Raw genomic sequence first — 23,514 nt, 5'->3', positions numbered from 1 at the left:
GTTAATTTTGATATGCTTGGGGGATGTCTTATTGGGGTTGAGTCGTGCTGGGGTTCTGAAGCTGTCCGCTATCTAAATTTCAGAATCTCTAGGCATGTCTGGAAAATTCTCTTTCATAATTTCATGCAGAAGGGCCTCTGTGCCCAGCGAGGCCACTTCATCTGTTTCTGGAACTCCAATGATTCGGATATTCGCCTTCTTCGAATTATCCCAGAACTCTCGGAGAAAATAATCCATTTTTGCTCTCCATTTCTCTTCCTCTTTGAGAGTTTGGGAACATTCAAAGGCTTTATCTTCGATGTCAGAAATCCTTTCTTCTGCTTGCTCCATTCTGTTGCTGAGGGATTCTACTGTATTTTTCATATCTTTGAGGGATGCAAATTCTTGCTTCAGTGTGTCTAAGTCTTTGGTGGTTTTCTCTTGAAATTCATTAAATTTTTGAGATAACTTTTGAATTTCTCCTCGAATTCCTAATTCCTCTTTGTTAATCCTGTCTGCAATCCAAATTCTGAATTCGATTTCTGACATCTCAGCCAGTTTTTTATGAATGGGATCTTCAATTACATCTGCCATATCTTTCCTTGGGGGTGGGGGGTTGATCTACTCTGGTTATTCATGTTACCAGAGATTTTCCACTGATTCCGCCCCATGGTTGTTTTACTTCCTTTAATTTTTTCCCCCTGGGGCTTTGTCGAGGGCCTGTACAGTGTTGTGGCCTGAGAAACTTGGGCCCTGTCTGGTGTGCTGGGGCTAAGTGGTTCTGTCTTGTTTTCAGCTGGTTTCTGTTCCACCCTAGTGAAACAGATACTCTGGATTGAAGTCTCAGCTGTGGAGAAATATCAGCAATTAAGTCACCCCACCCCCCTTCGGCAAACAATTGGAAAAGAAAAATCAAACCTTCCTACCACCGTGCACCCAGGGCACCCCCTGATTTGTCCTCAGGCAATTGGTTCAGTTCAAAAAGTCCAAATCAATTGTCTCAGTCTGCACCTGTCTCGGGTGAGAGATTTTAAGAGGTCTCTGGGAACTGGATCATAGGGGTCTGGTGACTACTCTGGTGTGGTTTGCTCCAGTGTTGCGTGGAATCAGGAGGAACCACCCAGCCAATCGATCAGTCTGGGAAGGTTGATGCCTCCTTCCCCACCTTGCACCAGTGTCACACCCAGTCACTGATAGCCCTGCAGTTGGCTGACCCAGTTGCCTGTAGTGAATCGGTACTCCAGGATTTTGCACCTGCCTGAATCACAAGGAAGTCTGCCAGGCTGCTGCACTCTGCCTCTTTGTAGCAGGAGGAGATGAGGCCTGACAACCTCAGGTGCTTAATGAAGGTTGGGGGGTTTTCACTCAGGTCCAGTCTCTCCCCTGATTAATGTTACTGACAGAACAGAACAGAACAACTCTGTGGTTCCCCTGCAGAAGAGAAGCTGAATTGAGTTCCAAATCAGCTTGTCTTTGCTCTTGTATTGTCCATAGGCTGAAGATCCCCTGAGGGCCAGGTGCATCTTAGGTTCAGTAAAGTGGACCTCTGGGTCAGCCCTGCACTGGGAGTTTCCCCGGTTTGCAAGTTGGAGTTGCCTCAGGCAATTCCTATACTCAGAGTCTCTGGTTGCCCAGGGAGACAGGGGGTGCGGCTTCAGAATATTCAGTAGTGAGCTGTATTGCTAGCAAAAGAGGGCTGCTGTTTTATGGCTCAGGCAATCACTGCTCCGGTGTAGGTCCCTTCTGGCCAACCGTCCTCTCTCTGCTCCAATACCTGGGAGAGTCTGCACCGACCGGCTGCAGCCCAGCACTGTCTACATCCCTCGAGCAATCGCCCAAGAGTCTGGACCCCTGGAGCAAGAGCAGAGGGGAGCGTGGGGAGCACTGGGAGCCTGAGTTTGTGGGCAGAGAACACACACAGCTTTACACAGTTTTATGCCTGTCCATATTGTCTCCAAAAGATGGCTGTTGCACTGTGCCTCAGGGAACTGCCACTCAGGTACGGTCCCCTCTCCACCAACTGGGACTGGCCTCCAGACCTCAGTGTGAGTGAAGGGGAGCGCTGGGAGCTCAGAATTCCAGGTAGTGTCTATATACAGTTTATACAGTTTTATGCCTGGCAGGAGGATGCCGTGGCACCCTATAGATTATCTCTGAATACTACCAGAAACTCTATGCCCAGAAATTTGACAATGTGAAGGAAATGAATCAATATTGGGAATCACACCCTCTCCCTAGACTTAGCCTGAGTAGATGAATTTCAAGCACTGAGATCAAAGAAACAATAAAAATCTCCCAACAAAAAAATGCCCTGGTCTGGATGGCTTCACAACAGAATTCTATCAATCCTTCAAAGAAGAGCTTATTCTCATACTGCATAAAATTTTTTAAAAATGGAGGAGGAAGGAATCTTCCCCAACACATTCTACAAAACAAACATCACCCTGATACCAAAACCAGGAAAAGACCCAACTAAAAAGGAGAACTTCAGACCAATTTCACTAATGAATATAGATGCAAAAATTCTCAACAAAATCCTAGCCAATAGATTACACCTTATCATCAAAAAAGTCAAACATCATGATCAAGTGGGTTTCATCCCATGGATGCAAGGCTGGTTTAACATACACAGTTCCATAATCATATCAACAGATGCAAAAACAAAGTCCATTCACCATATCAACAGAAGCAAAAACAAAGACCATATTATCCTCTCAGTAGATGCAGAAAAAGCATTTGATAAAATCCAGCATCCTTTTCTAATTAGAATACTGAAGAGTTTAGGCATAGGTGGCACATTTCTTAAACCGATTGAAGCTATCTATGACAAACACATAGCTAATATTTTACTGAATGGAGTTAAACTGTATTTTCATTGTTAAAAGGGGGTCACAACCCACAGGTTGAGAACTGTTGACCTAGAGAATAACTTCTAGGGTCTAACCATCTGGATAGAGGGAATAACAATAGTGCATCATTTATTAGGAGAGTTACGAGGATTTGATGAAATAATGTTTCAATCATTTTAGCGCAGTTCTTGGCACATAGTAAGCATGAACAAATATGAGCTATTATTGTTATTTTTGTGTCATATTCCTTCAGTCTCTGCAAGAGACGTTTCTCCCCAGAATCACAGAAACCATTTCAGAAAAGTTATAATTAAAAAAAGAAAAAAGCTTATTTTGAAACAAGTGCCTATGCAAGTTTGGCAGCATGTGTCTGAACAAGTCCTCATTAGAGCAGTACATATATCTATCAGTCTCAGAAACATGGCCCATGTAATTAAATTTGTTGCACTCTTTTCTTTATCATTCTATTGACGCAAACCAGATGGGGAGAAGGCAAATAAGGAAGCTTATCTTCATTACTAAGGCTAAAAAATTATTCAAGCTCACTGCTTCAGTGTCCTTCAACTTCTAATGAATAAAATAGGCATTGATAGTAATATAATTGTTGGTACCAGTTGAAGTTTGTAGTTATTAAAGCAGCAATAAAAAGAGACTCAGTATAGCCATTATATAATTTTCCTACATTTGAATAGGCATTTGCCTGTTGGAATAATTAAGGCATGCCCATTAAATTCTTAGATGAATAAAGTTAAGGCAAATGAACATTTTTAACTCAATACACACTGGCTGAAAATGTTCTTTTATTATTTTTTTAATTTCTCTTACTTTCTCAAGTTTTTGTTCCATTGGAAAAACCTCTTGATTTATAAAGTCAGTCTGTGATGATAAAAAGTTCTAGTGAGTATGTGATATTAATGTATTAAAGAATTAAAAATAAGTAAAATGCTTTTTGGCATATAGGTAAAAGTTTTTAATCTTGGTACTAAGAGTACCAAGATGGTTGTGGTGGAGTCAATTCAGGCAGCTTGTAGTCATTCAGGTGGGCTGTCTTGAGGACCCTTGAAGGGGGAGCTAGGGAAAGGCAGTTCCTTTGTCTGGGGCATTTTCCCCTGTACATTAGCAAATCTTCCCCTTCCCTCCCCTCTCATCCCCTACATCTTTGCTCATGATGGTACTACTCTAACCACCCTGTTAAACACTGCATTCTGGTTAACATAGCCACTGTGATAAAAATGTGTCAAATGGTCTATGAAGTGAGTGTATGATGCCCCATAATCATATCATTGTATACAGTTATGATTTAATAAAAAAAAAAATAAAAATAAACACTGCATTCTGCCAGCCCAGCTTTCCTGACCTCCTTTTCTTGCTCTTTATTTTCCCAATCCGTTTTAACTAATGTATCTCCAGTGCCCTGACCCATGGAAGGCACAGAACAGGCTTTCAAAACTATCTAATGCAATAAAACATAATTTATATATAAATTCTATGATATGTATAAATTTGTGAGGTTAAAATATTTTAATACTTTTATTATACTACTATTAATATATTAATATTTTATACTACTTTTTTTTTTAAACTCTCATCTTTCCATCCATCTATCCCATTCTAAACATGTTTTCTGAGCACCTAATTCTTTTCCTTGGAGATTTAATTTTATCTAGAAAAAAAGGAAAGGAAGGCAACATTCCCATGTTTATTGAGCTTATTATACATTTGTAGAAAGAGACAATGAAATGTTTTCTACACATGGGACCAGGTGGTTAAAGGAGAAGTATTGGATACTCTGGGAGATATTAGCAGAGGCTGACATAAGCATGGGCTTCTTTGAAGGGGAAATGGGAATCCTCAATGGGGAGAGGTTACCCCAGTGGAGGGACATGTGAGAGGTGTGACAGGCAGAAGATGACAGCATGTGCACAGGCTAGAGGTGCAGAATGGAAGAATAGAGTGCAGAATGAGAGGAATGATGAGGTTATTTCTTTACGCATCTCATAAGCCCCACTGAGAGGGTTAGACTTCTGAATTTTTCCTGGATTTTAAACAACAGGGAATGATGCAATGCAATTTCCACTGAAGGTGACTGCTCACAGCTCATCCTTCATCTGTAATGTAATACCTTCAGGTAATTGTTTGTGCTGAATTTGCCTACAAAAGCTGTCACCTGAATACCATTTTAGGATACAGTTTTCCCTCAGTATGCATAGGGGATTTATTCCAGGGCCCCCACATAACCTAAAATTTGCTCATACCCAAGTCCTGCAGTCAGCCCTACAGAACTGTCCTATGTGAAAAGTTGGCCTTCTGTGATAGAGTCAAATGTAGGAACCCTGCCCATATATAGCAGACTCCCTAAATGGATCAACCCCCACCCTCCTGATGGATCTCCTACCCTGGAAAAGTGGATGGGCCAACCCCCATCCTTCCTACCAAATGGAAGCAGAGGAGGTCAAACTCTTCCTCTTTGCTGACGACATGATCTTATACTTAGAGAATCCCAAAGACTCAACCACAAGACTCCTGGAAGTCATAAAAAAATACGGTAATGTCTCAAGACATAAAATCAGTGTCCACAAGTCAGTAGCCTTTGTATATGCCAATAACAGTCAAGATGAGAAGCTAATTAAGGACACAACTCCGTTCACCATAGTTTCACAGAAAATGAAATACCTAGGAGTATACCTAACAAAGGAGGTGAAGGACCTCTATAAAGAAAATTATGAAATCCTCAGAAAGGAAATAGCAGAGGATATTAACAAATGAAGACCATACCATGCTCATGGATGGGAAGAATCAACATTGTTAAAATGTCTATACTTCCCAAAGCAATCTACCTATTCAATGCCATTCCTATCAAAATACCAACATCATACTTTCAAGATTTGGAAGAAATGATTCTGTGTTTTTTATGGAGCCAGAAAAAACCCTGTATAGCTAAGGCAGTGCTTAGTAATAAAAATAAAGCTGGGAGCATCACCATACCAGATTTTAGGCTGTACTACAAAGGCATAATGGTCAAGACAGCATGGTACTGACACAAAAATAGAGACATAGACACTTGGAATCAAATAGAAAACCAGGAAATGAAACTAACATCTTACAAACACTTACTTTTGATAAACCAAACAATAACATACCTCAGGGGAAAGACTCCCTATTCAATAAATGGTTTTGGGAGAACTGGATATCCACATGTAAAAGACTGAAACTGGACCCTCACCTTTCCCCACTCACAAAAATTGATTTAAGATTGATAAAAGACTAAATTTAAACCATGAGACAATAAAAATCTTCAAAGAAAGCATAGGAAAAACACTGGAACATTTTGACCTGTGGAAAGACTTCATGAAGAAGACCGCCATGACAATTGCAACAATGAAAACAAGCAAATGGGACTTCATGAAACTGAAAAGCTTCTGTACAACTAAGGAGACAACAACCAAAGCAAATAGACAACCTACACAATGGGAAAGGATATTTGCATATTTTGAATCAGACAAAAGCTGGAGGACTAGGATCCATAGAGAACTCAAACTAATCCACATGAAAAAAGCCAACAATCCCATATATCAATGGGCAAGAGACATGAATAGAACCTTCTCTAAAGAAGACAGACAAATGGCTAACAAACATATGAAAAAATGTTCATCATCCCTATCTATTAGAGAAATGCAAATCAAAACTACCCTGAGATACCATCTAACCCCAGCGAGAATGGCCCACATCCAAAAACCTCAAAAGTGCAGATGCTGGAGTGAATGTGGAGAGAATGGAACACTTTTACACTGCTGGTGGGACTGCAAACTAATACAATCTTTTTGGAAGGAAGTATGGAGAAACCTCAAAGCACTCAAACTAGACCTCCCATTTGATCCTGCAATCCCATTACTGGGTATCTTCCCAGAAGGAAAAAAAAATCCTTTTATGATAAGGACACTTGTACTAGACTGTTTATTGCAGCTCAATTTACAATTGTCAAAATATGGAAACAGCCTAAATGCCCACCAACCCAAGAAAGGATTAATAAGCTGTGGTATACATACACCATGGAATATTATTCATCCATTAAAGAAATGGAGACTTTACATCCTTTGTATTAACCTGGATGAAAGTGGAAGACATTATTCTTAGTAAAGCATCACAAGAATGGAGAACCCTGAATTCTAGGTACTCAACTTTGATGTGAGGACAATTAATGACAATTAAGGTCACGGTGGGGATGAGGGAAGTGGAGAGCAGAGAGAGAAAGAAGGAGGGAGAGGTGGGGAAAGGAAGAGCAGAGAGAGGGAAGGAGTGAGGGGGGTGGGGCCTTGGTGTGTGCCACACCTTTTGGGGGCAAGACACAATTGCAAGAGGGACTTTACCTAACAAATGCAATCAGTGTAACCTGGCTTCGTGTACCCTCAATGAATCTCCAACAATAAATAAAAATAAATTACAAGCAACTCTGAAGATTCCTGCCAGCCCCCTTCTTCCACTACCCATCCTGCTCCTCTCCAAACCCTTTCAAACCCTCTCTGACAATCCCTCCATTCTCTCAATTCGGCCTCCCTGTGAATCCTATCATGTGTGACACCTGTCTTCATTCTATAGCCTTCTACCATGCTCCTTTTCTCATTACTCTCCACCCAACATTTATACACTTCCCTTAAATAATGTTCAATCCCTATGGCAGTCCTCAGGGGAGTTAAACCATTCATTCTCAAACTCCTGTCAGCTGGTATTCTCATACCTACAGACTCACCCTATAACACTCCCATCCTTTCTGTAAAAAAAAAAAAAGAAAAAAATGATAGTTCATATCAGTTAGTGCAAGACTTATGGGTTATCAGTGAACTGTTCAACCTGTTCACCCAGTAGTCCCTAATTCCTATACCCTCCTATCCACCATTCCTTCCAATACCTCCCACTACACATTTTTATATCTCAAAGATACCGTCTTTACCATACCCATCCATGAACTCTCCCAACCCCTCTTTGCCTTCACCAGCCAACAGCTAACCTGGACAGTTCTCCCACAAGGATTTAACCTGATTCCTCCATCAGTCAACAGCTAATCTGGACAGTTCTCCTACAAGGATTTAGAGGTAGCCCATACTACTTTGGACAGGCACTTCAGGCTGAACCCCAGCAGTTAACTTTACTAGTGAATTCCCACAATTCCTTCTTTTATGCAGCCTCTACCCCACTGTCTCCCAGCAAGACAGCATTCACTTACTCTCTTTCTTCACTACCAAACGATGTACAGTATTCCCTTCCAAAGCCCAATTAACCTCTTGCTCTATCCAATACCAATATCCATTCTCTTACAGTGATGAGAAAAACTCATTGGGTTCAGGCTCCTTGCCCCTTTCCCAAACAAAAAATGATCTCCTCTCCTTTCTGGGAGTTTTAGGATATTTTAGAGCATGGAGTCCCAATTTCACAGCCTCAGCTAAACTTCTACACACCTCCACTAAAGGTTCCCCAACTGATCTCCTAGATTCACACCAACTTTGTGTGAATTTTCTCTGTCCCAAGCACTCTCCCTTCATCTCCTTGATCCCTGCTACCTATTTTACTTCTCAGTATCAGAACATGGAGGATATGGAGTAGGAATTGTGACACAGAATCCTCACGATAATCACCTCCCAATAGCACTTCTCTCAAAACAGAGTTCACAGTCCTCGGATGGCCCCCTTGCCTCCGAATGGTGGCAGCCACATCTCTCCTTCTCCTGGAAGCCCAGAAACTTGCCTGCCATTCCCCCAAATATCTAGTTACTCCCTATAATATTCCATCCCTTTTAAAACACCAACACTTATCATCTTTAATCTCCACACCTAATTTAGTCCAGCTTTTTATCCTCTTTATAAGAAACCAAGACCTTAAGTTTCCCCCTGACCAGGCATATAACTCCTTAGCTCCATTAGCTGCTCTCTTCGCATGATTCTCACACTTCCCAGGACTCATCCCATGACTGGTGGCCCTTAATTGCAGTAACACTACACCCTTTTGCTAACATCTCCCTCTCTCTTAGCTAACCCCAAATACCCTAGTTAATCAATAGCAGTTCTTCTAAGACCACTGCTTATTCTATTGCCAAGGCAGGCTTTGCTATTGTGTCTTTTTCCCATACTATTGCCTCCATTATCCAACCATCCAGCACCTCCTCACAACAGGCAGAACTCCTAGCCCTCATTAAAGCCTTTCAACTTGCACAAGGCCTCTCCATCAAAATATACACAGATTCTATGTATACTTTCCACATAATCCATCACCATGCATCTATATGGCAAGAAAGAGGATTCATTACCACCAAGTATCCTCTACTGTCAATGCCACACTTATTAAAAGCCTCCTAAATCCAGCCACACTCCCAAAAGAAGTAGCCATCATCCACTGTAAGCCTCACCAAAATAAAATAGACCCAATTTCCAAAAGCAACCAAAAAGCTGATATGGAGGCCAGATGGGCAGGTCAGTGCCCTTACACCCTCTACCCCACCCCAGGAGGCCAGTACTTGTCCTGCAATAAATTCTGTCCAGTATATACATCTGAGGAACAGTACAATTACCAGCGTCTTCCTACACAGGGAATATGGTTCCTTCAACAGGGAAAATTTATTCTTCCTTCCTCCCAAGCTCAAAATATCCTCTCTTCCCTCCATAATAGCCTTCATGTTGGCTTCAAACCTCTTCACATGCTTCTTTGTCTGCTTCTTTCTCACCCATGACTATTTTCACTTTTAAAACAGTAACCCAGTCTTGCACAATCTGCATCCAGGTATCACCCCAGAGGGCCATAAAAACACCCTCTTTTCCCACTCATCAGGCCTGGGCCAAACCTCTGGATAAGGCTGGAAGATTGAAGCAGTGCCTGTGGCTCAAAGGAGTAGGGCACTGGCCCCATATGCAGGAGGTAGTGGGTTCATACCCAGCCCTGGTCACAAACTGCAAAAAAAAAAAAAAAAAGACTGGCAGATTGACTTCACCACATGCCTTTGTGTGAAAATATAAACTTCTTCTAGTTTGGGTTGATACCTTCTCAGGGTGGGTCAAAGCCTTCCCCACAACAGGTGAGAAAACCCATGAAGTTGTCTCCAACCTCCTTCACCACATTATTCCTAGATTCAGCCTCTGAAACTCCGTTCAGAGTGACAATGGCCCAGCTTTAATTAGCCAGATCACCTCCCAAACCTCACAAGCCCTAGGAGTTCAGTGATGCTTACATGTGGCTTAGAGGCCCCAATAATCAGGGAAAGTAAGAACAAATGAACAACATCCTTAAACAACATTTTGCTAACTTAGTACTCCAACACAAGCAAGATGGGATTAAACTTCTCCCCATCACTTTACTCCACATTCACTTCACTATTTGCATGACTTCTTTTACAGCCCTTTTGAAATAATGTATGGCAGAACTATTATTCTGGGCCTTGGACCCCCTTCAGACTCTTTTATAAAAAACTATTTTCCCATCCGCTAAGAAACGCAGGATGAACTTAGAAAAACAATAAACCACCTTCTACCCCAACCCTCAGCAGAGAAAATCAAAGACCATTTGGCAGGGGAGCAAGTCTTCCTCAAGTCTCCCTTGCCCTGCAGGACTCTATCTCCTCACTGGACAGGTCCTGGCACAGTTACTCCCACAGCCATTTGCCTTGTGGACCCCCCAGTCTGGATCCATTGATCCTGAATAAAGTTGTGTCCTACAGAAAAACCTCCAACACTGGATGACTTCTGCTGGAAATCACAAGTACTATCCCCTACCATCTTAAAACTGACCAGGATCCCTGAAGAGTCCACTTTTCCACAAATGTGTAACATTCATCCCCAGTTCTTCCATTTTCTACATGACTGTTCTCAAGATGCCTGACTACTCTCACACATTCAAAACTGGGATGACCACTTTGGAGCCTTTAAATATCAGTGCTACAAGGTACCTTCTAAGACTTTCCCTCTAAAGAAACCCAATTTTTCCTCTCCTTACTTCTTTTCCTCTGGCTACCCCTCTTGTCAATTCTGACCCTTCTCCCCTCCCCATTGACCTCGACTGAATGCACAGGCTGTCTTTCTACCTGACCCTCCTATACTTGTAAATATCTTACTAACCTCCACTCTCATGTCCATTATGCCTGATTCTTACCTGAACCACCCCCCCCCCTTTTTGCTAGCTACTCTTACAAGCCAGCAGACCAAAGCTTCTAAATGTTCTTATGGAGGAAATAAGTACTGGATCAGTAAAATAAAAAATGCTAGATGCCCCAGAGGTAAAGTTGGGGCTACTTTCTGCTGGACATACCTCACACACGTAAGATTATCAGATAGAGTTCAGGACATAGCACATGAGCACAAAATGAAAGAAAACATAGAAAAACTCTCCTTCCATCTAACCTTACTACCCTATAAAAGATTAGACCCCACTGGCCTGCAAGAAATATGGCAATACCCCCTTCAGATTTTCATATTTCTGAGAATAGAGTTTCTTGTAATATTCATTAAGGATTTTTTGAATTTCTGAGGAATCTGTTGTTATTTCATCTTTGTCATTTCTGATTGATGAAATTAGAGATTTTACTCTGTAATTCCTGGTCATGGTAGCTAAAGGTTTATCTATTTTATTAACCTTTTCAAAAAAACAATTTTTTGATTTATTGATCTGTTGTATAATTTTTTTGTTTTCACTTTCATTTAATTATGCTCTAATTTTGGTTATTTTTTTTCTTCTGCTGGGTTTGGGATTGAAATGTTTTTCCTATTCCAGTTGCTTGAGAAGTCCCATTAAGGTATTAATTTCCTCTCTTTCTGTTCTCTTGAGGAAGGCTTGCAATGCTGTAAATTTCCTTCTTAATGACTGCCTTTGCGGTATCCCAGAGGTTCTGGTAATTAGTGTCTTCATTATTGTTTTGTTCCAAAAATTAGGTAATTTCCTTCTTAATCTCATCTATGACCAGTTATCATTCAGCTTAAGGTTATTTAGTTTCCATATTTTTGTATGAGTATGCAGATTCCTGTTGTTACTGAGTTCAACTTTTATTCCATGATGGTCTGAGAAGATACAAGGAATGATTTCTATTCTTTTAAATTTGCTGAGGTTAGACTTGTGACCTAAGATGTAATCAATTTTGGATAATGTCTCATGGACTAATGAGAAGAATGTGCATTCAGTTTTCTTAAGATGAAATGTTCTGTAGATGTCTGTTAAATTCAATTGTTGAATGCTTAAGTTTAAATCTAAAATTTCTTTGCTGAGTTTCTTATTGGAGGATCTATCCAACACTGTTAAAGGGTTGCTAAAATCTCCAATGATTGTCTCTGGACATGTTTGCCATGGAGGGGTCTGGTGAGCCACTGCTGGATGCTAAATCTCAGGTGACCAACCAGCAATATTAAAATGAATATGAGGCCATGATGCCATGGCAAATATCAAGGACAACAAAGTGAGATGCTGTCTCAATAAAACAACAACAACAACAAAAACCCAAAGACTTCTGCAACTGTGTGTGAGTGAACAGACATCTCACATGACTGAGTGCTCATGATGTTCTAGACACTCTTCTGGATGCCCCAGATATAGAAGTAAACAAAAGAGACAAAACTTACCTACCAACCTTCAAGTGGCTACTACAGAAACAAGTTCTAGCTATATGAGGCTCCTGTCCAGAAGGAGAGTTAAAGGACAGAAATTTAGCAAGTAACCTGGTAGATTAGAGCTGCACCGTGAGAGAAGGTTGAAGAATGCAACATCAACCCTGCTGAAGCGAGCTGCGACCCCAAGGATACAAACAAAAGGAGCAAAGACAGGGCCTGAGGCTCAGGCTCTGGGAACTCAAAAAGCTTCTCTTCTGCAGGGGAATTTAATAGGTACAGAAACAAATTCCTACAAAGTTATTCTGTTCTGTTCTGCCAGTAACATCAATCAGGAGCGGGGCTGGAACTGAGTGAACACCCCCAGCCTCTGTCAAGCACCTGAGGTTGTCAGGCCTCACCTTCCTCTGCTAGATTAAGGCAGAGCTCAGTGGCCTGGATGAGCAGAAATAGATTTCCTTGTGGTTCAGGCAGGTGCAAACCCCTGGAGTATCTGTTCACTACAGGCGACTGGGTCACAGCCCTACGGGGCTATGAGTGACTGGGTGTGACAGAGGTGCAAGGTTGGGAAGGAGGCATCAACCTTCCCAGAAGGATCTATTTGCTGTATGGATCCTCCTGACTCCACAGAGCACTGGAGCAAGCCATATCTGAGTAGTCACCAGACCCCTGCGATACAGTTGCCAGAGACTCTCCCACCTGAGACAGGTGCTGACTGAAACAATTGATATGGACCTTTTGAACTGAGCCAATTGCCCAAGGACTATTCAGGTGGTGCCCTGGGTGTGTGGTTGTAGGAAGGTTTGATTTTGCTTTTCCAATTGTTGCCTGTGGGGTGCAGGGTGACTTAATTGCTGGTATTTCTCCACAGCTGAGACTTCAACCCATAGTAACTGTTTCACTAGGGTCGAACAGAGACCAGCTGAAAACAAGACAGAACCACTTAGCCCGACCACACCAAACAGGTCCCTAGTTTCTCAGGCCATAGCACTGTACGGGTCCCCGATAGAGCTCTAGGGGAAAAAAGAATGAAAGAATGTAAAACAATCATGGGGCGGAATCAGTGGAAAAACTCTGGTAACATGAATAACCAGAATATATCAACCCCCCCAAGGAAAGATATGGCAGATGTAACTGAAGATCCCATTCATAAACAGCTGGCCGAGATGTCAGAAATTGAATTCAGAATTTGGATTGCAAACAAGATTAATAGAATGAAGGAAAATTTGGAATTAGAAATTTGAGGAGCAATTCAAAAGTTGGAATTAGAAATTTGGGGAGAAATTCAAAAGTTGTCTCAGTAATTTAATGAATTTAAATACAAAACCACCAAAGATTTTGATGCACTAAAGCAAGAATTTGCAGCCCTCAAAGATCTGAAAAATACAGTAGAAACTGTACATAACAGAGTGGAGCAGCAGAAGAAAGATTTCTGAAATTGAGTACAAAGCCTTTGAACGTGCCCAAACTCTCAAAGACAAAGAGAAATGAAGAGCAAAACCCAGATCATTCTTTTCAGAGAGCTCTGGGATAATTCGAAGAAGGCTAATATCCGCTTCATTGGAATCCCTGAAAGTGATGCAGTGGCCTCGCAAGGCACAGAGGCTCTTCTCCATGAAATTATGAAAGAGAATTTTCCAGACATGCCAAGAGATTCTGAAATTCAGATAGCAGACAGTTTCAGAACCCCAGCACAACTCAATCCAAATAAGACATCTCCCAGGCATATCATAATTAACTTCACTAAAGTTAATATGAAGGAGAACATTCTGAAAGCAGCCAGTGTAAGAAATCCATTACCTAAAAGGGGAAAATATTAGAATGATTGCAGATCTCTCTGCTGAAACTTTTCAAGCCAGAAAGGGTGGTCATCGACTTTTAATCTCCTAAAGCAAAATAACTTTCAACTCCACATCCTGTATCTAGCTAAACTGAGTTTCACTTATGATGGAGAAATTAAATACTTTCATGACATTCATATGTTGAAGAAATTTGCCATAACCAAACTAGCTCTTCAGAATATTCTCAGAACTATCCTCCATAATGACCAGCCAAATCTTCTACCACAAAAGTAAACTCACTCAGAAACTTTTGATCAAACTCCAACTTCCACAGTGGTGAATGGATTAAAAATGTCCACTGGACTTTTGAAAAACTCGATACCCAAAATTTTACCAGACTTATCAATATTCTCCATTAGTGTGAACAGCTTAAACTGTCCTCTAAGGAGGAACAAGTTAGCTGACTGGATACAAAAACTCGGGCCAGATATTTGTTGCATACAAGAGTCACATCTTAACTTAAAAGATAAATATAGATTCAGGGCGAAAGGATGGTCATCCATATTTCAGGATAATGGTAATCAGAAAAAAGCAGGTGTTGCAATTCTATTTGGAGATACAATAGGCTTTAAAACAACAAAAGTAAGGAAGGATAAGAATGGTCACTTCATATTTGTTAAGGGTAATACTCAATATGATGAGATTTCAATTATTAATATCTATGCACCCAACCAGAATGCACCTCAATTTATAAGAGAAACTCTAACAGACATGAGCAACTTGATTTCCCCCAGCTCCATAATAGTCAGAGATTTCAACACTCCTTTGGCAGTGTTGGATTGATCCTCCAACAAGAAGCTGAGCAAACAAATCTTAGATTTAAACCTAACCATCCAACATTTGGATTTAGCAGACATCTACAGAACATTTCATCCCAACAAAACTGAATACACATACTTCTCATCAGCTCAAGGAACATACTCCAAAATTGATCACATCTTAGGTCACAAGTGTAACCTCAGTAAATTTAAAGGAATAGAAATTGTTCTTGCATCTTCTTGGACCACCATGGAATAAAAGTTGAACTCAGTAACAACAGGAATCTGCATACTCATATGAAAACATGGAAGTTAAATAACCTTATGCTGAATTATAGCTGGGTCAGAGATGAGATTAAGAAGGAAATTGCCAAATTTTTGGAACAAAACGGCAATGAAGACATGAATTATCGGAACCTCTGGGACACTGCAAAGGCAGTTCTAAGAGGGAAATTTATAGCACTTGCAAGCCTTCCTTAAGAGAACAGAAAGAGAGGAAGTTAACAACTTAATGGGACATCTCATGCAACTGGAAAAGGAAGAACATTCCAACCCCAAACCCAGTAGAAGAAAAGAAATAACCAAAATTAGAGCAGAATTAAATGAAATTGAAAACAAAAGAATTATACAACAGATCAATAAATCAAAAAGTTGGTTTTTCGAAAAGGCCAATAAAATAGATAAACCTTTGGCTTACTTAACCAGGAAAAAAAAGAGTAAAATCTCTAATCTCACCAATCAGAAACAACAAAGATGAAATAACAACAGACTCCTCAGAAATGCAAAAAATCCTTAATGAATATTACAAGAAACTTTATTCTCAGCAATATGAAAATCTGAAGGAAATTGACCTATACTTGGAAGTATGTCACCTTCCAAGACTTAGCCAGAATCAAGTGGAAATGTTGAACAGGCCCATATCAAGTTCTGAAATAGCATCTACCATACAAAATCTCCCTAAAAAGGAAAGGCCGGGACCAGATGGCTTCATGTCAGAATTCTACCAAACCTTTCAAGAGGAACTAGTACCTATATCACTCAACCTGTTCCAAAATGTAGAAAAAGAAGGAAGAATACCCAATACGTTCTATGAAGCAAACATCACTCTGATCCCCAAACCAGGAAAAGACCCAACAAGAAAAGAAAATTATAGACCAATATTACTAATGAATATAGATGCAAAAATATTCAACAAGATCCTAGCAAACAGAATCTAGCAACACATCAAACAAACTATACATCATGACCAATTCGGTATTACCCCAGTGTCTCAAGGCTGGTCCAATATACATAAATCTATAAGTGTAATTCAGCACATAAACAAATTAAAAAACAAAGACCATATGATTCTCTCAATTGATTCAGAAAAAGCTTTTGATAATATCCAGCATCCCTTCATGATCAGAACACTTAAGAAAATTGGTATAGAAGGGACATTTCTTAAACTGAAAGAGGCCATCTACAGCAAACCCACAGCCAATATCGTATTGAATGGAGTTAAACTGAAATCATTTCCACTCAGATCAGGAACCAGACATGGCTGCCCATTGTCTCCACTGCTCTTTAACATTGTAATGGAAGTTTTAGACACCACAATTAGGGAAGCAAAGGCGATCAGGAGTATCCATATAGGGTCAGAAGAGATCAAACTTTCACTCTTCACAGATGATATGATTGTATACATGGAAAACACCAGGGATTCTACTACAAAACTTTTAGAAGTGATCAAGGAATACAGCGGCATCTCAGGTTACAAAATCAACATTCATAAATCAGTAGCCTTTATATATACCAACAATAGTCAAGCTGAAAAAACAGTTAAGGACTCTATTCCATTCACAGCAGTGCCAAAGAAGATGAAATACTTGGGAGTTTGTGTAACAAAGGACGTGAAAGATCTCTACAAAGAGAACTATGAAACTCTAAGAAAAGAAATAGCTGAAAATGTTAACAAATGGAAAAACATACCATGCTCATGGCTGGGAAGAATCAACATTGTTAAAATGTCCATACTACCTAAAGCAATATACAATTTTAATGCAATCCCTATTAAAGCTCCACTGTCATACTTTAAAGATCTTGAAAAAATAATACTTCATTTTATATGGAATCAGAAAAAACCTCGAATAGCAAAGACATTACTCAGAAATAAAAACCTTCCTGAGTCACAGGGAGATCTATGTCTAGTAGTTCAGACCTCTGCACTCTGCCACCAGCGGGCAGGGGGAGCTGAAGCCTGACTACCTCGGGTGCTTAATTGAAGCTGGGGAGTGTCACTCAGTTCCAGCCCTGTCCAGATTGATGTTGCTGCCATTTACATTCTTGCAGAATTTGCATTTATGTCCCAGCTGTATTTCACTGAGGGCTAGGAGCTGTTTAAGTGCACAGAAACTGTGACTCAGCCCCACCCTGTGCTGCTGCCGCTGATCCAATTCTCATAGAGCTAGTGTCTCTGTCTCTGCTGCACTCTGTGTTGAGACAGGGCAGTTAGACCTCACAAAGGGCTCTCAGTTCCTGCCCCTCCCTGAGTTGATACCACTGCCGTGCCTGCTTTTGTCCCAGCTATGCTCCACTGGGGGCCGGGTGCATCTAGGTCTCACAAAAGCAGCAATTCTGACTCAACCCTGCCCTGGGAGTATGCCACCTCTGTGCACGTGTATTCTAGTTTCCATGCCTTCTGTGCCCCTCCTGAGCAGGTACCCCCCTCAGGCATACCCTTTGCTCATGGGGCCTGTGTTTCCATGGCTGCCACCAGAGTAGAGGCCCAGCTCCCTCTGATTGATAAGAGAGATGGGAAGTGTTGCTCCAAAATATCACCAGGGATGTGAGCCCTATTTTTGCTGCCACCACCGCTGCTGCCACTGTGCTGTGACCCAGGACACCATTTCTCCCTCTCCGGTATGGCTCCTTCACACCACAGTCCCTGCTTTATACCAATGCTGCTGATTTAGCACAGACTTGTAACAGCCCATGCCTTGTCTATACCTCTCAAGAAAATAACAAAGAGTCTGGACTCTGCAGGGGACAGGCTTCCAGACCTTGGGGTGGGAGTAGAGGGGAGTGCTGGGAGTTCAGAATTGTGGGTAGAGTATATGTTCAGTTTTATGCCTGGTGGGAGAGTGCCAAGGTACACTCTTGGGTCCTCTCTAGGGAAGGAGATCCGTTTTTTAGCAGCTCTCTCCCATGAGATAGAATAAGAAGAGATCTGAACTCTGCTCATTTTTTTTGGAGCTGTTCTTGTGGGGAGGGGACTCCCATCTGCTTTGTGATGGGTTTTGTACCTATTGTTTGTTTCCTTGGGGTTGCAGTTCACCTCAGTAAGGGTGATGTGCGTTCTTCAATCTTCTCTCTTGGCTCAGCTCCAAACCATCAGCTTACTTGATAAAGTTCTGTCCTTTAACTCTCTTTCTGGATGGGTGCCTCTGTGGAAAGCTGGCTTCAGTTGGCCATCTTGTCTCCTCCCTCACAATCTTCTTGAAAGCTCTTGAATGTCTTATCTGGGTTTCATAAATCTTTAACTCCATAACTATTTACCATGCAGGGACTTATACTTGTAGTAGATTGATTGACTCTCAAGGATAAGTTGCTAAAGAACAATCCTCCAAGTTATGATCCTAAGTGTTTGTGATGATTCATAAAATGCTCATAATATCATAAGAACTGTTCTAATTGTGTCAAGTACATTTGTATAATTAGGAAAAAAGGTTTGAAAGAAAATAAACTGACATTGTCCATAGTGATTATTTCAAGGAGAGAAATACTTTTATACTTGGCTATATTTTCTGATTTTTTTTTGGGGGGGGAAGCGAGCAGGTATTGCTTTTATAACCAGAAAATGTAACGTAATCAGGTATAATGAATCTGTTGCTAGAACCAGGATGAGACTTGGCCAGAAAAGAACCGAGGCAGCCAAGTCAGGACTAGGAAGTGATGGATGTCTTGTTCCTGGGAAGGCAGTGACTCTCGTGCATGGTGTCAGCCCTTAGGGAGGCCCAGTCAAGTAGAAAACAACTTCTTTTTTTTTGTTTTAAAAGTAGGGAATGGTGTTTGTTGTCTTTTTGTTTTTTGTATTGAATCATAATACAGATACAGAAAAGTTCTCATAACTATGCTGCTACTTGGATTTTTATAAAATGAACACAGCCATGGAAGCAGCAGCCAGATCAAGAAACAAAACTCATCAGGATACTCAGAGTCCCCTTGGTGTCCTTCTGGTCACCCTGGACGTCATTTGCCCCACAGTTGCTGGGGAGACAAATACCATAACTTCCAACAGTGTGGATTTGTTTTACCTGTTTTTACTGTATAAATCTGGAATCACACTGTGGACTACTTTGTGTCTAACTTATTTTATACAATGTTATGTTTGTGAGAGTTACCAATATTGCATGTAGACCTTTCATTTCCTGTGACTCTGTTACATACAGTCTGAATATAATGTTTTATCTTTTCAACTTTTGATGGGTATTTGGGCAGTTTACAAGTTTGGGCTATTATGCACAATGCTGTTATGAATATTCTAGTATGGATTTTGGTCCATGATATTTATTTTAATATGTTCTGACAATTATTTGAAATAAGTTCTTCTGTTGGATTTTGGTGACTAGTGTCCTGAAACCTTAAGCATGCTCTAATTATCATTTGGAAGACTCTTGAGACTTTGAGACAGTAGTTCTGGGGTAAGACCCTGGAATCTGTATTTTAACCAAGTATCTCTTTGGGTCACATCTTGAGAAGAACTTGATAAAGAGAAAGCACATGGGACTCTGAGAAACACTGGTTCTTTTTCTTTTCCTTTTTCTTCTTTCTTCTTCACGTGATTCTGTTATTGAGAATGGAGTACAGTGGAGCCATTCTAGCTCATTGTAATCTCCACCTCCTGGCATTAAGATCTTCCTGCCTCAGGGTCCCAAAATGCTAGGATTATAGGTGTGAGCCATTACTCTCAGCCATGGTTCTAATTTTGGTTTTGCATTTACTAATTTGGCCTGGGGGAAATTACTTGACCTTGCCCACCTGTTCCCATTCTTTAATAATGCTCTCCCAGGTTGAGTGTTGGATTCGAACAAAAGAAAATACATGAAAATGCAAATCAAAGGCATTGTTTTTGTTTACCAAAGCCTAACAATGAATGTAAAAAGAGACAATTTGGATTTAGTTAGTAATATTACCATATGCTTAGGTGACATGCCTCAAGGGTGTTATTTTGTTTTCATGAAAGTATACGACTTCTGCAAAAACCATGACTGCACAGAGAGATCTGACTCCTATAAAGAGTTCTTTATTAGGATATCAAACTCTTTAGGGAAACTAAGAGTGCTCAATGGTTGGCCCACAGTATACTGAGTCAGTAGCATTTGAAACTTAGTCAAGGAGTTGAAGAAGAAAGTCTAAAGTTAGACTAAATTATTTTTGTTTCATATTCCTCTAACTTCATAACAAGACATACTGCAGGAATTTACACATTATAGGAGCTCAATAAATTTTTATTGATCAATTAGTAAATAACAAACCTTTCCTATTCCTAACTCTTTGACTCTTCCATCCTGTCTGGGCTCCAGCCTAGTCAGCCTTCTTTCAGAGTAAACGTACCATGTTCATTCCAGCCTCAGCCTTTTGCCATGCTGTAATGTTTCCTGGAATATGGTTCTGGTCTATTCCCGTTTATTATCTGAGCTTAATTTAAGGGCCACTTCCTAAGTGAAGGATTTCCCTGGTCTTTTAGATCTTGTGGAATCTCTTGGTTATGGTTACATAATCTCCTAACACCCTGAATGTCTTCAGCAGAGCACTCATCACACTGCTGACTTTTCATAGCTGATTTATCATGAGACTATAGGCTCCACAAGAACAAAGACTTGTTGATGGCATATGCTTAACTCCAAGCCCAGAGCCCACCAGGTTCCAGGAACTCAATGATGATTTTTCTCAGTGCTGCTTTCTCTCTTTTAAAAGCCAAGAAAGAGCTGACCCTTGAAAACTGTTGATCTGGATACCCAAGAATTGCCTCTGTGAAAACATTCTGTGCCTTGAGGGCACATGGTGCCCATTGCTGTTTGTTTCTTGTACTCAGCAATGTCTACTTTTTTCTTTTTTTGAAATCAGAAGAAAGAAGGCTTATGTTTATGTTTATTATAAATATCTGGGAGGGCTTCAGAGAGCTGCTGGGTATGTATCCTTGCAAACAAATATTGCCTTTCACCATAATTTGAGGATCGTTCTTCAAAGGGCACTTCAGGCACAGTGACTCTGGTCAGGTTAGGAACTGACTAACTCACCCAAGAATATGCAAAGGTTCATGTTTTGAACTTAAAATTATCCACTGAGATCACAGCCAATATGAAAATAATAGTTGGAGAGCTTATTGCTATTTGGATCTGAAAATCAAAGTTGACATTTGCTCTTTGTATATCATTTATCATGACAACTTCTGGCCTTTCAGATCAAGGAGTGGCAGGGATGGATCCTGTTAGAGGGGACCTTGTGTTATCCAAGAGTCATGAATCTATCCATGTGCTAAAGGGATGGAGTTACCTGTACAGTTACACATCCAAGCTTGTGAATTTGGAAGAGGGATTGTGTTTATTTCATAGCATCTTGAGGCATCAAATTTGTGCCAGGCACAGTGACAAAAGGGCAGTGAGACAGGAAGAAAAAGGGCGAACATTACTGGGAGATCCAAAGAAGGTATTTTGGTATTATGTTAAACTTCGAATATTTGGGTAGAAAGTATAGATGTATAAAATCACCTCATCTTTCTATGTCTTCTACTCATTTGCTATCACACTTGTGATTCATTCAGCTGAATGATCAATACTCAGACTTTGGAGTTAGACTGCTTGAGTTTGAGTCCTGTCATCATTTGTTGAATTCATGTAACTGGTCAAGGTGTTTACCATTATGTGTCTCAGTTTGCACATCTGTAAAGTGGCAATAATATGAAATACCTTGAATAGTTGTAAGTATTAAATAGGACAATGAATGTAAAGTACTTAAAGCTTAGGGCCTGGCATATAAGGAACACTCATCACATGTTGGATTTTATTGTTTATCAAGGGCTTTAATGGCCACTAGCAGCCAGACATTGTGCCGGTACCTAGAATAAAGTACAAGCCTCATATTTGTGAAACTTTCTGTCTAATAAGAGAGGCAAAATGCAAGAACAATTGATTATCCAATATTATGAGCCATAAAGAAGGTATGTTATGGCATAAAGAACAAATGAGACAAGGTATGTTGTCAGTTCTGAGGACTGGAACAATTGTATCTGACATTTGATTTTATACTGAAGAGCAAAAGAGAGGTGTGAGAAGTATATTTTAGTCAAAAGGAATTGCCCAAAGAGAGTTAGAGCTCTGGAATGATGAGGAGAGCTTGACGTGGCTGGCTCAGAGGTGTTATTTTGGGAAGGTGTGGGTAATGTGACTTAGGTAGATGAGAAGTGATTGTGTAGGACCCTGCATGAAGTTTGAATGTTTTCAGTGGTTGCTTCATGTGTTTCTTATATTACTGGGTTAATAATTTTCATGTCTATTCCCAAATACACATTAGGAATGCACTGTACAAATCCTAGAAGAAAATGGGAAAGACTCCTTGACATTGGAGTCAGAAGTGATTTTGGGTATGTATGACACCGCAACTGTTTAGAAGGTCTTACCTTGAACTTCAAGTTTGGAAGAGGCATTACATTTATTTCAGGTTTTGTTTTTAAATATTAATAAATAAAATGTGTCTAGGTCCTACTTTTTCTTCTGTTGTAAGTCTTACTATCTGATCCAACTCCATCATAACTTTTGACATCACCAAAGATCATTTTTCCCAGATCTCTAAAAGTATTTTCTTTTTTTTTTAAACTTTTTTTTTTTATTGTTGGGGATTCATTGAGGGTACAATAAGCCAGGTTACACTGATTGCAATTGTTAGGTAAAGTCCCTCTTGCAATCATGTCTTGCCCCCATAAAGTGTGACACACACCAAGGCCCCACCCCCCTCCCTCCTTCCCTCTTTCTGTTTCCCCCCCCATAACCATAATTGTCATTAATTGTCCTCATATCAAAATTGAGTACATAGGATTCATGCTTCTCCATTCTTGTGATGCTTTACTAAGAATAAAAGTATTTCTGTCCTAACAATTAGAACAGTGAAGAATGCCTGCTGATTTCAAATTATATTACAAGACAAGAGTAATCAAAACAGTATGTTACTGGCATAAAAATAGACACATAGACCAAAGGAACAGAATATAAAACCTAGAATAAATCCACATGTGTACAGTCAACCTATCTTCCAAAAAGGTGCTAAGGTACATAATGAGAAAATGATAGGCTCTTTCATAGGGGTGTTAGAAAAACTGGATGTGCACATGCAAAAAAGAAAAAATGAAATTGTATTCTTATTTTACACCACACACAAAAATCAAGTCAAGAGAGACTAAAGATGTAAATGTAAGACCTGACACCATACAACTCCTAGAAGAAAATGGGAAAAGCTCCTTGACATTGGTCTCAGGAGTGAT

Source organism: Nycticebus coucang, chromosome 8 (assembly GCF_027406575.1).
Source record: "Nycticebus coucang isolate mNycCou1 chromosome 8, mNycCou1.pri, whole genome shotgun sequence".
NCBI lineage: Eukaryota > Metazoa > Chordata > Mammalia > Primates > Lorisidae > Nycticebus > Nycticebus coucang.
This window is presented reverse-complemented; position numbering follows the sequence as displayed.